Source organism: Mandrillus leucophaeus, unplaced genomic scaffold (assembly GCF_000951045.1).
Source record: "Mandrillus leucophaeus isolate KB7577 unplaced genomic scaffold, Mleu.le_1.0 Scaffold130, whole genome shotgun sequence".
Taxonomy (NCBI): Eukaryota; Metazoa; Chordata; class Mammalia; order Primates; family Cercopithecidae; genus Mandrillus; species Mandrillus leucophaeus.
In genome coordinates this window covers 2,124,928-2,140,056 of record NW_012101255.1, presented here as the reverse complement: position 1 = coordinate 2,140,056, position 15,129 = coordinate 2,124,928, and the positions used below count along the sequence as shown (strand labels likewise).

Here is a 15,129-nt window from a genome sequence, read left to right as displayed (position 1 = left end):
AAAAAGAGTCTAGTACTACCTGCACTGTTAAAGTTGTTGGAAAGTTTAAATCATGTAAGATGTATTTTCTTACTACAATGCCTAGCTCTAGGGTCAGTAAGTGGTAGGGTCTCTTTTTACTATGACAGGCTAATTGTTGATTTACAATGCTTTCAAAACTGCATTGTTGGACATATGCTAGACAGAAATAGAGTGCTAGGCTTTGTGTTTTTAATGAATGTTAAATGTTATGGAAAGAGCCAAATTTGAGTAGGTCTTTGACCCAGCCACTGTGGTTATAGGAAAGCTCTTTTAGATACATAGCCATACCTACCTCACGGAAAGTATTTTCAAATTATAAATATAATACAAGAGAAAATAAGATCTCATATGCAGTACCCTGGTAAACTCAAACCATTAGGGATGGGGCACACATGATGGAGTGCTTCTCGGAGCTTTACATTTTTGCCTCAACATGCCTAAGGTAATAGGAGATACTCTTGTCTGTGCTTTACTGTGTGGTCTCAGTAAGGAAGGGATGGAGACACATCCGGGATCAACCAGAGCTGGTGGTCTTTCCCTTGGCCCCCATTGCCAGTCCCACCCTGTCTCCACAGGGAGTGCGAATGAGGATGGCTCCGTCTTTCTTCCCTCTTGTCAACCACAGAAATTTCTTAGGGTTCAGCTATTTTTTTCCTAATGTAGGCAAAACATGTGGTCCTAAAGTACCTCTCCATTGTCAGAAATCACAACAGACTGCCACCCTACAGGAAAGACCAAAGCTTATTACACTAATTATATTATTTAGCAATGTCAAGATGAGTTTCTCTTATTTTGAGATCTAAGAGATGCCAAATTATAGTAAAGGCAGGAAGCATTTGTTTTTCTTAGGTAAGGAGAACAAAAACTCATACAAGCAGAGCATTTTGTTAATATTTTGTTAGTTCAGCTGACTGGTTAATCCATTCTGGTTTTTTTTTTTTTTTTTTTTTTTTTTTGGTGGGAAATGACAGAGGTTTTTTTTTGTTTGTTTGTTTTTTGTTTTCTAAATGGGTCATAGGGGAAAATAATGTTTGAATTTGCTAAATAATCTCTTGCCATTTGCCAAATCAAATATCACTTATCAAGTTCACATATGAAGTATGTGTGATTTGCCAGGAGTTAGGATACTTAACCCTGTATTAGAAGCAAATAGATTTAAAAACAACAGAAAAGCAGCACATGATATAGCTGCTTCTGAGATACAAGAAATGGTGTAGTTTTAAAAAGAAATGCTTACGAGATATTTTAGACATTTTCAAGCTGTTAAGTTTTCTAGAACCATTTGGAATGGTTTTGAAGTGACCTCGCCTGGAAAGCATCTTTATGTAGTTTCTTTCTGCGTACCATTCATTCTTCAACTTCAATTCAATTCTCAGTTTACTGTATGCCAGTTGGCATGTTGTAGTTTAAATATTTTCAGAACCTTTCCACTGCGTGTTAATCTCTTAGACAGTTGAAACATTTGTTGACCTGTAGTCCTGTTTTTTTAAATTTTTTATGTGACAGACAATATGTCTGAATGATGAAGAGCATTGTCTCCAGAATAGATTGCCTTAGAATACTGGCTGAGTTACACATTAGCTGTGTGTCCTAGGGCACGTTACTTAACCTCTCTGTGCTCCAGCAGCCTCATTGTTAGGGGAATCTGTACAAAAGTGATTATAATATCTTCTTCAGAATACTGTTGTGAGGAATATTGTTCTGTGTGCCTGACACATAGAAGAGAAAAATAAGTATTGTCTGTCATCAGTATTATTTCCTATATGGAGAACTGAAAGGAGCGTCAAGATTTGCATTGTGTGGGCTTTCATAAAAGATGATTGCTTGGAGAAAACATGGTTTTGAAATTCAGTATAAACATGGTATTTATGGACCTATATCTCACAACAGTTTTCCTGTAGCTTACATTTTAGACTACCTTTTGTTCAAGTGTCATGTGAACCACTTGGCTTAGATGAGATTCACACAAATTTTTATATTCCGAGTTCCTCCTTCTCTCTTCCTACTATAGCTTTTGAATGGCAATTAATATTTGCTGCTTCCTTCCCCACCTTCCCTCTCTAGCTGCTTTTAGGCATTTTTTAAATAGACAACATAAGAAAAAATTTGTTTTGGCCACAAGTTCAATTTTTCTGGCATAAAGCTGTATTTATTTTTGACGTTCCTAATTAGTGAAGGTGCAGGCCCAGTATTTATACTATCCCAATCTGTGGGTCCTTGTGGTACTCCAGGGCATTTACAGGCAAACTCTTGGGATTCATTTTCTTCCAGAGGCCCAAAGTGGGAGTTCTGATATGGTATGAGGCCACTCTGCAATGGATTAGAAAGATCTGGAAGCTAGATGGGAACTAGCTCGGGCATAATCAAGTACTCTAGACCCTCACAATTGTTGCTGTCTGATATAATTTCACTAGTTCTTCTCACTTTCTTTAATTCTGTATGTTGGCTTGTTGCTGACAAAGTAATTTTTAGTACTTTCTAATGTGGTCATTATGTATAAACCAGGTGACAAAAATTTTCTGTTATTTTCTTGAAGAATAAAATGAAAAGACTGATTTGTGAAATGCTATCTGAGGCTGGCCCTGGGTTAAATTCCAGGGTATTCCTTGCAACAGGACAATGAGAATTTTCACATTCTTAGCTGTTTTTTTGAATGACTGCTAAATCTCTAGAGCTGCGGTGCATCCTCAGGAACTTGGGGATTTTCCTTTTCTACCTCTGTTCACTTTAGATCTAGCCTCAACAATTAAATGTCCTTGGGCTTTTTAAGAGTCCAGCCTGATCAACATGGTGCAACCCCGTCTCTACTGAAAATACAAAAAAAATTAGCCAGGTGTGGTGGGGTAGTCCCAGCTACTTGGGAGGCTGAGGAAAGAGAACCGCTTGAACTTGCGAGGTGAAGGTTGCAGTGAGCGGAGATCACTCCACTGCACTCCAGCCTGGGTGACAGAGCAAGACTCTGTCTTTAAAAAAAAAAAACAACAAAGGCCTTTAGGGTCAGGTCTTTGCCTACTCTAAGGTAGAGGAGGCTTTGTGGACAGGAGCTGTGGATTCAGGTGTGTGTGTGCTGTTAGCGTCTGCAGGCTTTGCCTTTGCCACCTGTGAAATGGTGCTGATAAGTGATGCTGCACACACATATGTAATATATGTATATTTACTATTAGCAATAAATCAAATTTAATTTTTAAAAGCATTTGGGAAATGACATACTGTAAATGTACTGGAATAAGAAGAACCTTTCTTAACACATGGACTGAAAGGTTCACCTAAGGTGGTGCCTCTGCATGTTTCAACTCTTTGTGTTTGGTTAGTTATCCTGCTGTAGGATTACGGCCACACAACTCTCTGAGAACAATGGTTTCTGTGAGGTCCTATCAACCTCTGGCTTTCCTTCAGAAATAGGCACTCTTTTTGAACTATGCTATATTTTTCTTAATGCCTTTAAGATTTAAGGAGGAATTTTCTATTCTGAAGTACAGAGCCCCAGGAAGTACTTTGAGTGAGATTTTATTCACCAAAGGCTTAACCAGTACTGATTTGGATAGGGTGGTCTTCTAACTTATTAGTCAACCTGGACACTTTTGAGACTGAAAAGAGGCTTAATTATAATTAATGGGGACAGCAGGAGTGAACTGGGTCTGTCTTAGGCAAACTGGGGTATGTGTTCACCCTAAGAATAGGTAGACTCTGGATAATCAGAATAAAATTTTCAAATACTGAAAATTTTTTGCAAGCTCAAGTCTTCATAAACATGTTAAAATGAGCCTCAAGATAGGTAAGTTTTACTTTGTCCCTCTTTGTAGTGAATGCTACTATGTGCAAATTTATTGAGCATCTACTGTGAATAAGTACTCTGTCTTAATCTTTGGGAGAATTCTTCCACTTAAAAGACCTCACAGCATTTCCAAACAAAAGTTTGAATTAGAGTCCTGGTTTATAGTTCTTGCCCCAGTGCATTCTTTTTCTACTCTGTTTATTCTGTTTTAAAGCTAATTCCTTTATGACGTCTCTGACTGTGTTAGTTCATCCTGTTCTGTCCTTTCTGTAATCCTTGTATTTTTCTTCTAAGTTTGGAAACCAATCCCTTTTTGGTATGTGATAAATATTTTTTTTCATGTGATACATAAAAGATTTGTAGGCACTGTGAAGTGGGGAGCTCAGGTTATTTTCTGTTTTGTTTTTGTCAACCACAGCATTCAGCTCACTGCTGGGGATATGTTGATGGGTGGGACTGGGGACACCATTGGTGGGGTTGGGGTAGCAGATCATGAGTGTGTTTCAGTTGTGAAAAGAATGAGGGCTAGTAAACTTAATGGACACGATGTTTAAAAATAAAAAAAAAAAGCCACAACATCACTTTATCTAGCCTAATGAAATTGTATGGACTCTCTGTTAAGAGTCGATATAGCCAAAATGCATTATGAACTTGTGTTAACCTCTCATTTCCTTCTTAATCTAGGTCTACTAATATCTTTTTAAAACCAGTGTTTGTTGTTGTTGTTGTTGTTGTTTTTTGAGACAGGGTCTTGCTCTGTCATCCTGGCTGGAGTGAGGTGGCATGATCGTGGCTCACTGCAGCCTTAAACTCCTGGATTTAAGCAGTCCTCCCATATTAGCCTCCCAGGTAGCTGGGACTACAGGCACATACCACTGTGTCCAGCTAATTTTTAAATTTTTCATAGAGATGGGGGTCTCACAATGTTACCCTGGCCGGTCTTGAAGTGAACTCAAGTGATGCTCCTGCCGCAGTCTACCAATGTGCTGGAATTATAGACCTGAGCCACTGCACCTGGCCCTAAAGCTGGTTTTTAATGACATTTTACATAAGTACAGCTCAATGCTGACCGGCTTTATTTCCCAGTGATCACTTTTCTGAGGTTTGTAGGTATTTGGACCTAGACTTTAAAAGGTAAATAACTGTATTTATTCTTGTAAATAACTGTAATCTTTTTTTTTTTTCTCTTCAGAATACTGTTCCTGCCTTAGTTGTACTCAGACTAAATTATACTCAAAGCTGAGACATCTCCAGTAAAGGCAACATTTATCTTTATCTTGATGGCATCACATCCATTTTTCTGGCCTTCCAGTTTCCATCTCCCCAGACTGATTTCTTTGATGGTGTTGGGTGTGTATGGTGTCTTTCATTCTGTGTGTTGCAGGGCAAGCATGGCCTGAGGATCCCTGTGTGTTTAACAATGGAGTGTCATTGGCATTTATTTTTTTGGAGGAGAAGCATCTTGATCTTCAGGGCCATGTTTATGCATTTAATTCTGAAATCAGAGGGGGTGCAGTTTTATAAACTAAATTATACTCTTCCCCATTCTCTTTTGGAAATGCCCACGAATGAGACAGATTAGAGAGGTATTTTGCATGAATGAATGATGGAGAGACCAAAAAACCCCAAAAGGCAGAGGTGGAGATACATTCACAGCCACTGTGTTACACTAATATCAAGCTAGTTTCTAATCCAATAGGATATAAGGAGTGTGATAAATATTTGCAGGATTAAACTGATAGTCAAGTGTAGCCTACCTGAAACTGTGGAGGGTAGGAGGGATGGTGGCCATGGCTTGCTAGGTAATCATGGGTAAAATAATGGAGATACAGCCATTAGTTTTCATACATTACTTCTGTTAGAGAGGTTGGTTGCTTATCTTCAGAATAAAGTAAAAATGCTGACATAACTCCTTAAGCTGGTGGTTCTCAAAGTGTGGTTCTTGGGCCTGGATCAGCATTACCTGAGAACTTGCTGGAAATGCAAGTTACCCAAGACTCCAAGACACCTCCATTCTTGAAACTCAGCCTCTGGGGAGGGGTCAAGGGGTACATGGTGTTGTTTTGTTTTGTTTTGTTTTGTTTTAAAGACAGAGTCTTGCTCTTGTCATCCAGGCTGCAGTGCAGTGGTGTGATCTTGGCTCACTGTAACCTCCACCTGCTGGGTTCAAGAGGTTCTTGTGCCTCAGCCTCCCGAGTAGCTGGGATTACAGGCATTTGTCACTACGCTTGGCTAATTTTTTTGTATTTTTAGTAGAGACGGGGTTTCACCATGTTGGCCAGGCTGGTCTTGAACTCCTGACCTCAAGTAATTCACCTGCTTTGGCCTCCCAATGTGCTAGGATTACAGGTGTGAGCCACTGCACTCAGCTGAAGGGGTACATGTTTTAACAAACATGTTAAAGTTTGAGAATCATTGTTAAAACAACAATTTTTAATAGCTTTGTGTTATGAATACCTTTCAGAATTTGATGAAAGTTAGATAGCTAGAAAAATGTACAGACACATTTTATACACGCAGGGAATTCATGAACTCTCCTGATTAAGTCCCCGGTTATAAAGGAAACATTTTGGTTTCAGAATGTATCCCATTAGAAGTATTACATTTTAAGTCATACTAGTGATAGTTTGGATTTGAGAATTTGATTATTGTTCATCTCCAGTAGCATAAGTAGCCCTGGACTGTGGTTTGCCCCCAACTTTTTGTGGGGAGCATTTGCACACTGAGGTATCTCCAGACATTAATGCTGGGCCCTGTGGTGAATGTAAAATGGTACCTGTAGGGTGGCCCTGACACCTGGTTGGCAACAGTGGGTGCCTGCTTGCTCAGCCATAGACTTTACATAGTTAAGCCTTTTGGAGGTCCCCGTGCCAGCCACAGTGAAGGGAATTTGGTGAAGCCTACGTTAAAAACTTAGTTTGTAGGCCGGGCACGGTGGCTCAAGCCTGTAATCCCAGCACTTTGGGAGGCCGAGATGGGCAGATCACGAGGTCAGGAGATTGAGACCATTCTGGTTAACACGGTGAAACCCCGTCTCTACTAAAAAATAAAAAAAAACTAGCCGGACGAGGTGGCGGGGCCTGTAGTCCCAGCTACTTGGGAGGCTGAGGCAAGAGAATGGCTTGAACCCGGGAGGCGGAGCTTGCAGTGAGCCGAGATCAGGTCACTGTATTCCAGCCTGGGAGACAGAGCGAGACTCCGTCTCAAAAAAAAAAAAAAAAACAACTTAGTTTGTATATGTATTTTTTAAATTTACTAAGGGATGCATGGGCAATGTAAATATGTTAGAAAATTCAGAAAAGTAGAAAGCAGAAAATTTAAATCACTGACAGATTTATTCTTGGGTAACCAGTTATTTTGTTGCAAATGGTAAAATGCACTAGGAAAATAACAGGAATAATAATAATACCTAAGACTTACTAAATTTTTATTGTATGCCAGATACTGTTCTAAATTACTTATTTATATTAACTCATTAAAACCTGATAGCTTCTACATAAAGTAAGTCCTGTTAATGTCTCCTCAGTTAAATGATGGAGGGCAGTGAGGCTTGGTGAGGTTAAGCATTTTGCCTGAAGACATGTAGCTGGTAAGGATGTGAGTTGAGGCAGGGGAAGCCATAGTTCTCTAGGGCATCTTAAACATGTACCCTCTGCTGGTCCTTAGGAGGAAGAGAAAACACTGCAATGAATGACTGTTGCGTGGGGTGGCATTGGGGAAGAGACCCATGTAGGAGTACATGGGGTTGACGAGTGAGTATTAGGACATGTCTGCATGGGCGAAGTGGGTGCAGAGATGAACCAACAGCTGAGGAGTGTGCACGGGCCCTGTGCTTTTAGGATGGCCCAGCACCCTTTAGTGATTTGGCTAATCAGCCTCACCTTCAACGATCTTCCATTCCCTTGTCATCAGCATGTGAAACTGCTGAAATAATGCCGATTGAGTGGACCTTCCCAGAGTGCCTTAAACTTATGAACATCTGTTTCATTTTAAACTGGATAACATTGCATTATTATAAACATCTGGAACCAGAAGGAAATGTACAAATGTAGTGTTCACAATTTGCTATCATAGTGAGGGCTGACAGAATTATTAGTCACTGAGCCTTCAAATAACATTTGTTTGTAAAGTTGTTTTATTCTTTGGTTTTCAGTTTAATGCCAACTTGGGTCATATCAACTTTCCAAAATGTCATGAGCTTTGTGTGTTTTATCGTTAATTTAATTTTCCTTGAAATTTCCAGAACATCAAATGGAAGTTTTAAATTTTTTAAAAGTGTTATTTGAAAGAAAGAATCCAAGAACAAATTGCTTTAACATGTTCAGTGAATAAGGACTCATCTCTCAGGGATTAATGTAATACAGAGATTAAGAATGCAGGCTACAGGGTTGGAATTCCTGGATTCACGTACCACACCCTACTTATCAGCTCTGTGACTCTTGGTAGAATACCTAACTCATCCGTTAACTGGAAATAATTCTCTTTATCCCATAGGGTTGTGGTAAGAATTCAGTGAGACAGTACAAAGCAGTGTTGAAGTCAGTCAGGGCTAAAGTGTGGCATAACCTTCAGTTAATGTTAGGAATTGTAGAAAGGCAGATAATGATGGACAGAGTCTTAGATCTCTTACCACCACTCCTTCCCTCTCCCCTACCCACTTAACAGTATTTCATGGTGGCTTTTCTATTTCAGTTTTTAAAGTTCTACCTTTTTCTTTTGAGTAGTTCCACTTCATTTCATTGAAGAAAAGAATCGTGACCATTTTTCTGTTACTGGACATTTGGGTTATTTCATTGTTCACTGTTTAAAGATCTCTGTACTTGTAGTTTCTTGTTCCCTCCCACATTCCCCTAAAATCTTTGAAGGTTGTGTTTTGAGATTGGTCTTCAGTACAGCTGCTGTAATTTATTTCATTATTTTGTAAGCACTTGTTTGCTGTAACATCAAAAAGAGTTTGTGCTCACTTCGCATAAAATTAAGTAATTATTGGACATGCCGTCTTTTAAATGGAAGAGCTGAACTCTTTTCAAGAGGGCAGTAGGAGTGTATTTTGTCAGTTAGGAAAGAAGAAATCGCTTAAGAGCTTTTATTGAAAACGCCTTATGGCCTGTCTCAGAAATTCAAACCTAAGCTCATTAGTTGGTTTATGATTGTGTAAAGCGCACATCTCTAAGATAACGATAACCCGATATGGAGAGTTTTCTCATTTATAGTTGATGAGGTTTCTTTCCCCTGAAATTGTTTCTCCTCAAATTGCAGTTTAGCTTATGTATTAAAAACTGCTCAGTCATAATCAGTGCTGGGAGCAGGAGCCTCCTATGACCTTCCTGCCTGTGCTGGCGACCCCAGCCAGCTGCAAGAAGGAGCTCTAAAAACACAAACTGAGTCTTGCTACTCCCTTGCTCAGACCCACCCAGCGTGTGTGTGTGAGAGTGTGTGTGTGTGTGTGTGTGTGTTTGTGTGGTCTCATCACACTTAGAAAACATCCAGGGTTTGGTCATGGCCTGCATGGCTGTACATGACCAGTTGGCCCTGCCAGTTCTCTGACTGTACCTCCTGTGGCCACTGCCTTGCCCTTCTCTTGTAGCCACACTGGCCTTCTTGCTCTTGCTCCTCTACTTCAAGGATACCACACCCATCTTCTGCATTTGCTCTTCTCCCTCTCTCCCTTATTTCTGTTCTGATCTCTCAGCTTCCTGATGATTTCTTCCTCTCACCCTATTTTCCGGCACTCCTCATTATGTCTTGCCTCCAGCCTGCTAGATTATTCTTCAGGGCAGAACCACTCGTTATACTGTGTGTCGCCAGCACCTAGAGCACTGTCTGGCACAGTGGACGTATTCAGTTAATAATGGTTGAGTGAATGAAGGAATAAACAAAGGGGAGCTACTCATAGAATATAATGTACGATGCTGTATTTTGAGACTTTGAATAGTCATCATGGAAACTGAGTAGATCTTTTAGCTTTTCAAGTTAAAGAGGCCAGGAAAATGAAGCTGTTCACTTTATTTTTCCCAGCACAGACATGGAATTTCTGAGAATTTTTTTAAAAGCAGAAGTTTCACAGACTGATTTCTCTTTTTTGAGTATCATTATCTTCTGCTTCTTTACTCTTATATTTGTATCTTACACCATGAGAGCCTTTTCAAGTCTTTATTCTCATCTCAACTGCCCACCTGCCGGCCACTGCCATCATCCCCCCATCTCTTCTCAAATCACTGATGACAGATTTTCAGTATATTCAGGGTTTCTCCCTAAGAAAATATGCAGTATACAGCAGGCTCATTGTAAGAATATTCCTTTTTATACGGAGGAATCTGAGTGGGTTTCAAAATGTTTCTTGGGTGGCTTCTGGCAGTCCTCATAGGCCGTCTAGGGGTTTCAGGGAGATGGATGGTGTCCCCATCTCAGTCTCACCAAGAGTATAATATTTCTGGTTTTGTCTTATGTATTAGTAAGATTGTGTTTGTATAAAAATTTTCTCCCTGCAAATTAAAGTCAGAGCACCTATGAAATTGGAAGGCTCTCTTGGTCCTTTTCAGGGAATCACAGAAAGTCTTGGAACGGGGTCTTGTGGCCTTGAGAATTGAAGATGGCAGGCAAAGGGCATTAGTGCTGGGCAAGTCTGACTGGTTCTGGTCCAAAGAGGCATTTAATTGTTGTCTCTACCTTCAAGTTACTCAGTTACAAGAGTTCCTGAGCTACTGGCCTAGATTCGACTTGGCAGTGTGCACAGGTGCCCTTGACTTTGCTGCCGTCTTACTTTCCCCTCTTTCAGTTTCCCTTTCTCCTCAGTGCTTTTGTTTGCAGCACAACATTGTTATGGCAACTTTATGCTAACGAGGCTCCTACCTCTGTGCGTTTGAGGAAGGCTCATCCGATTTCTGTTAAATAAGTAGATTTCCCTTCATGACCTCAATTTCCAAGGTATTCAGAATCTTCTATTAAAACAAGTACATTAACTTATCAAAGCCAAAATGTTAACAAATTTGTGAAGTATTTGAACTCTATCACTGCATGTATCTGGAAATCTCAAACAGAAGAGACTTTTAGGATCACATTTACAGTACCACCCAGATAGAAAGCAGTTTATTGTTGAGTGAACGAACGTAACATTAAACACAAGTTGCCTAGACTCTCGACATTTGTAAAATTATATTTTTACAGAAGCTGTTGTATAATAGTGCAATCCTTTTTAAAAATCCCATTTCAATTTTGACTTCCACCTTATCGTTAGCTATAAGAGATGGGGGTTGCTGTCTCCTTTTCCTTGAATATTCTTTCCTATTCTAGTACCTTGAAGATTTTAAGTAAATGAAGGAGTGGATGAGCAAGTGATGTGAACTTATCGTAGAAAGGAACTCTAGCAATGGGAGGAAAGCTTTGGGACTTGGTGGCTTGGCACAGGGCAAAATAAAGCATACATGCAGGAAATAGTTAGCTGCCTGGTAAGAAGAAAGACTAGGGTCAGAATAAAAAAGTGCTGTAGATGTCCTAGGAAGGAAAAACTTCCTTCTCCTGGGAAGGAATTGGTATGCTGTCATGCCCGGCGCACTGTAGGATTCTGTAACTTTTATAAACCCCCACCTTCACAGGAAGTCAATCCAGTCTCTCCTCGGGTGTTTTCAGTGTGGTTTATAATGGATTTTATGGGATGTTTGGATTTACTTTATACATATTGTTGACAAATTATATCTATACTGTAAAATACAAAAGAATTTTTCCTAATTGAAAATTGTCTGGTCAGCTCATTCTAGAGTGCATTTCTTGCATGTTAGAATTTCTTACATTCTTGAAGTGAAGTTTATTTTGACTGTTACAAGAACCATTAACTAAACACTTCATGGAAGATGAGACTTATAACAGTATTCCTTACTGGGAGGTTTTTGCTTGCTTTCTTTTTTTTGACCTTTGGCTGTGAAAAGGATTGTACATTGTCATTTAGAAAGGCATAACATTAATGAACTGCTGTTAAGGAAATAGTCATTGAAATACTTCATGAGAAAAGGAATTTAAGTGTACAACAATCAAATTTAAGTAGCTAATCACAAATCCCCTTTTTTATTTAAAAAGACACAATATCAAGGTTATATGGTAATTTCTCTTTTTTCACCCTAAATGCTAACCCACTATTGATTATCTCTGAAATGTTAGCTTGTGAATCTGGATAATTGTTAAAAACAGAAAAGTGCAAGCTACAAATGAGAGCCTAGGTCCTTGCTTAGATGTAAATAGTTTTCCTAAAAATTAAAAAAAAATTTTTTTTTTTTTTTGAGACGGAGTTTCACTCTGTTGCCCAGGCTAGAGTACAGTGGTGCAATCTCGGCTCACTGCAACCTCCGCCTCCTGGGTTCAAGCTATTCTCCTGCCTCAGCCCCCCGAGTAGCTGGGATTATAGGCGCGTGCCACCACACCTGGCTATTTTTTTTTTTTTTAGTAGAGATGGGGTTTCACCATGTTGGTCAGGCTGGTCTCAAACTCCTGACCTCATGATCTGCCCACCTCAGCCTCCCAAAGTGCTGGGATTACAGTTGTGAGCCACCGGGCCTGGCCTCAAACATTTTTAAAGCCACCCAAATCCTATAAAATAATGCCAGTGTTTCAGGCTGTAGAAAATGTCTCTTGAGAGTGATATCTTGTAACATGTATTACTTATATATGTAAGTCAGTTTTCAACAGAGCTGCTGTGAATTACTGTTTTATGGCCTAATTCATTAAAAAGAATTGCCTAATTGTGTTGTCAAAACTTAGGCACTAAGGCAGAGTAATAAGAAAGGGAACCTTGCTAAACATGGAGTGTGTTTTGGCTGAATAATATCAAGGAAACAGCTGTCAAAATATAGTGTTTGAGAATAGCTTTTTAAAATTTCTTTGTACGTAGAGTATTTTTATCAATTGCTAAGTACTTATGAAATGCTCTATTATCCTAATTTATGAATTTCTCCAAATGCCAGTAAAATGGACAAGGGTAATTTTTGCTCTTTTCAGTCTTATGCGTTCTTAGTAAAGTCTCAAGGAAATAGCTGGAAATGCTCTATTTTAATATGCATTGGGTGGTAGTCTTTAAACAGTAGGAATAATTCTTTTTATGTTTTGAGTTGACCTGTTTTCAATACAAAGCATTAGTAAAACATTTTTTAAAGCCACCTAAATCCTATAAAATAATGCCAGTGTTTTAGGCTATAGAAAATGTCTCTTGAGAGTAATATATTGTAACATGTGTTACTTATACATATATAGGTCAGTTTTCAACAGAGCTGCTGTGAATTACTGTTTTATGGCCTAATTCATTAAAAAGAATTCAGTCTATGCTAATGACATGGTAATTTTCTAACATATATACAAAGAAGAAGAAAATATGGTGAGCATACTGTTCTCCATTTTCTGTGCTGAGTTAAACTGCTATTTGTACAGAAATGAAACTGGATTATCCCTGCCCTAGTCAAGGCATGTCCTAGGGCAGGACCAATAACATCAGTTCTAAATGGAAGCTTCCGGGTTTCTCCATTTTGTCTAATTTGTGAGTTCATTCCTATTAGTGGTTTTTTAAATCTAGAATGTTACTGAGGCTGAGCATAGACCCTTTAGTAAGCTTTGAAAACACATTTCTTCTAAGCTATAGGGCATTTATAAGTGAGTCAGCAGTGTATACAAAGCACTTGTCCTCTGCAGAGAGGTATTAACAGATGAAATGGAGGAATCAAGGAAGCAATTTAAGATGTATCATAGACCTAAAGGTAAAACTAAGACCACAAAGCTTCTAGAGGAAAACTTTATATAAAATGCCTTCCCAACCTTTGGTTGATTTTTTAGTGTGCAAAATTTCTTAGCCACAAAGCAAAAAAAATTTAAGTGTTCTGAGCATCTTCCTGACGAGAAAAAAGAATTGTGGTCTGGTTCTTGAACTTTCCCAGCAGTGTGACCCCCAAAACCAAGACTACTTCCTGCTTTGAGACCAGAGGAGACATTGGCCTCTCTGGGCTTGCCGAAGAAGGGAGAAAAAGAACAGAAAGAAGCAATTGAATATATTGATGACGTACAAAAGGAAATACAGGCTGGGCACAGTGGTTCACGCCTGTACTCTGGGAGGCTGAGGTGGGTGGATCACCTGAGGTTGGGAGTTTGAGATCAGCCTGACCAACATAGAGAAACCCCATCTCTACTAAAAATACAAAATTAGCCAGGCATGGTGGTGCATGCCTGTGATCCCAGCTACTTGGGAGGCTGAGGCAGGAGAATCACTAGAACCCGTGAGGTGGAGGTTGCAGTGACCTGAGATAGCACCATTGCACTCCAGCCTGGGCAACAAGAGTGAAACTCTGTCTCACAAAAAGAAAAAAAAAAAGAAAAGAAATTCAGAGACTTAATGAACAAGCCAGTGGGGAGATTGTGAAAGCAGAACAGAAATATAACAAATTCTGCCAACCATTTTTTGGAATAGGTCAGCATCGATTGCCCAAATCTCAAATTTTTGGGTAACAGCATTTGTCAGCCATCCACAAGTGTCTACATTACTTGGGGAGGAAGACAAAGAGGTACTGTATTATTTGAAGAGTTGAAGTGACAGAATTTGAAGGTATTAAATCAGGTTACAGAAAGATTTTTATTTTGATGAAAATCTTTAGTTTGAAAATAAAGTTATCTCCAAGGAATTTCATCTGAATGAGAGTGGTGATCTATTTTCAGAGTCCACTGAAATCAAATGGAAATCTGGAAAGGATATGATGAAAAAGTTCCAGTCAAATGCAGAGTAAAGTCAGCAGGAAGAGGCAGCACGAAGAACTAGAGAACTTCTTTACCTGGTTTACTGACCGTTCTGATGCAGGTGTTGTTGAGTTAGGAGAGGTCATCAAAGATAATATTGGCCAAATCCTTTACAGTACTACTTGGCTTTCAATATGGATAATGAAGAAAGGGAAGGAGATGAAAATGATGAAGAAGGATGGGAAGATATTGATAAAGAAAGGGGATAAGGATGAAGGTGAAGAAGATGACGATGAAGGGAAGGAAGGAGAGGGGGATGAAGGAGAAGATGACTAATAGAACACTGATAGGTTCCAACTTTCTTTTTTAAAAATTTTCTCCAGTTCCTGGGAGCAAACTCTGTGTGTGTGTGTGTGTGTGTGTGTGTGTGTGTGTGTTTTCTCTTGGGCTCGGTTGCCTTGTTCTTGAGGTCTCTTTTCTCTACACCATGGTTCTCAACTTATTTGGGGGGAAAATAACTTGAGCAGAATACAATGGGGAAAGAATCTCTAACTCCTTTCTGTTCCAAATTCATTTTTACCCCTTCTTGTCTGAACGAAAACGGTATGGATTCAATACCACTGAACTCT

General features: G+C 39.3%; 2 protein-coding genes and 1 pseudogene across 2 annotated transcripts in view; 2 read left to right on the top strand and 1 right to left on the bottom strand.

The window, feature by feature from the left end:
• Window positions 1-15,129, top strand: part of MED12L (mediator complex subunit 12-like) — a 350,848-nt gene that overhangs the window by 158,963 nt on the left and 176,756 nt on the right. The window lies entirely within an intron of this gene.
• The window catches only part of P2RY14 (purinergic receptor P2Y, G-protein coupled, 14), a 60,378-nt gene that overhangs the window by 36,021 nt on the left and 9,228 nt on the right, over window positions 1-15,129 (bottom strand). The window lies entirely within an intron of this gene.
• On the top strand, window positions 13,725-14,836 carry LOC105534122 (annotated as a pseudogene).